Below are 2362 nucleotides of genomic sequence, written 5' to 3' on the forward strand. Positions count from 1 at the left end.
ACCACCATTCCGATTCAATGATGGGTTCTGTTGTTTGACAAAAAATAGCTTCCTTTACTCCTCTTTCAAACCATCTGTTTTCTTTGGCCAAAATCTTTACCTCGCTGTCCTCAAAAGAGTGATTGGTTGCTTTAAGGTGTAGCTGTACTGCTGATTGAGGACCACTCAAATTGTCCCTGCGATGTTGATAAAGCCTTTTTTGGAGCATTTGCTTAGTTTCCCCAATGTAGTGCTCTGTAGGGTCTCAACTTCTCAGTGACTCCTAAAACGATACCCAGAGTAGACTATATCACAGCAGCTGAATTGGCCATCAGGAACAATAACCTTTCTAGAACAGAGGCAGGGGACCTTTGTCTGAGGATATCGGCCCTCCTCAGTAGTGCTAAACCACCACCGTCCAATATCACAGTAGGTGAGAGGAAAGCATTAGCGGCTCTGCAGAAAGATGAGAGCATCACCATCTTACCAGCTGATAAGGGCAGATGCACAGTGGTTCTCAACACATTGGACTATGAAGAAAAAATAACAAGTCTAATTAGTGATGCCAACACATATGAGCAACTTAAAAGGGACCCATCCAGTAGGTATAAGAAAGAAATCATAGACTGTCTCCAAAAGTTAGAGAAGGAAGAACTAATTGACAGACAGATGTATCATAGGTTATACCCTGGGGAGGCTACACCATGTATCTATGCCTTCCAAAAATTCACAAGGAAGGGTTTCCCCTCAGACCCATTGTCTGTAGCATTGACTCTACCACGTACAATGTAGCTAAATATGTAAAAACAGTCTTATCCCCATTGGTAGGCAACACTGATCATCATATAGAGAACACAAAAGCGTTTGTGGAGAGTATCAAAGACCTCAGATTGGAGCCAGAGGAAACTTTGGTGTATTATGATGTGACTTCACTTTTCACATCTGTCCCCACCTCAGCAGCAGTCTCGGTGGTGAGGAAGAGACTGCTCGAGGACTCAACTCTGCATCGGAGAACAAAACTTAGTGCTGACCACATCTGCAAATTATTGGAAATTTGCCTTAACACTACATGTTTTCAGTTTAGAGGGAAATTTTACAGACAAATTCATGGTTGTGCTATGGGCTCACCAGTCTCACCCATAGTGGTGAATCTGTACATGGAAGAGATGGAGAAACAGGCTCTCACTTCCTTCTCAGGGACAAAACCTAGGCACTGGTTTCGATACGTGGATGACACCCTTGTCATAATAAAAAAACAGGAAATTCAGTCTTTTACAGATCACATCAATGCGGTGGACACCAATATCAAATTTACTCGCGTGGACGCTAAAGAGAACCAACTAGCCTTCTTAGACTGCAAGGTAACTATAGGAGAGGACAGACAGCTACTTACAGAGGTCTTTAGAAAGGCCACACACACTGACCAATCAATACCTGCTTTTTGAATCTAACCATCCACTACAACGTAAACTAGGGGTTATTAGGACCCTCCAACATAGAGCGGAACAAATACCAACTAGTGCTGAGGGAAGGAAAAGGGAGACACAACATGTCCAGAGAGCGCTCTCTACCTGTGGGTACCCACGGTGGGCTTTTAACAAATGTCAAAAGAAGAGAGTAGGGAAAGAAACCCAAAAACCCACAGAAGCAAAAAGGAGAGGAGTGGTAGTCCTTTATGTAGCTGGGGTCTCCGAAAAACTCCAGAGGATCTCATGGCAACACAAAATTCCAACCTATTTTAAACCAGTAAATACCCTGAGACAAAAACTAGTGCATCCTAAAGACAAGGCTCCAAACCAAAAACAGAGCAATGTGGTCTATTCCATCCACTGTAAAGATGAGGAATGCAAAGAGTACTACATTGGGGAAACTAAGCAAATGCTCCAAAAAAGGCTTTATCAACACCGCAGGGACAATTCTAGTGGTCCTCAATCAGCAGTACATCTACACCTTAAAGCAACCAATCACTCTTTTGAGGACAGCGAGGTAAAGATTTTGGCCAAAGAAAACAGATGGTTTGAAAGAGGAGTAAAGGAAGCTATTTTTGTCAAACAACAGAACCCATCATTGAATCAGAATGGTGGTTTGAGGTTTAATTTGGACCCTGTGTTCAGCAGGTTACTGAGACCAAAACCCACAGCTCTTAGTCTTGCAAATGAGGTAAAGCCAGGGCCAAGCCAGAACAATAGATGCTAACTAGCCAGTATCAGAGTCATTCATACCCAACTACAGGGAGCTACACTTCCCTTTGTTCGGAGGTGCTAATGGCAGGATTACTCCGCCCAGTCTTAGTGTAAGGAACCATAGGAGGAGGGTGTTGGCACACCAATTCCGCCCACTCTTACTGTATTTAAGGCCTAGGCTACCAGCACTTGTAGTTCGC

The 2362-nt window shown here is 43.5% G+C and overlaps 1 pseudogene; it reads left to right on the plus strand.

Annotated features, from left to right (window-relative positions):
• The first annotated feature begins 246 nt into the window (after positions 1 to 246).
• LOC129188668 (uncharacterized) lies at positions 247 to 2121 on the plus strand (annotated as a pseudogene).
• The last annotated feature ends 241 nt before the right edge of the window (positions 2122 to 2362 follow it).

This window comes from Dunckerocampus dactyliophorus, chromosome 10 (assembly GCF_027744805.1).
Source record: "Dunckerocampus dactyliophorus isolate RoL2022-P2 chromosome 10, RoL_Ddac_1.1, whole genome shotgun sequence".
In the NCBI taxonomy this organism is placed as follows: domain Eukaryota; kingdom Metazoa; phylum Chordata; class Actinopteri; order Syngnathiformes; family Syngnathidae; genus Dunckerocampus; species Dunckerocampus dactyliophorus.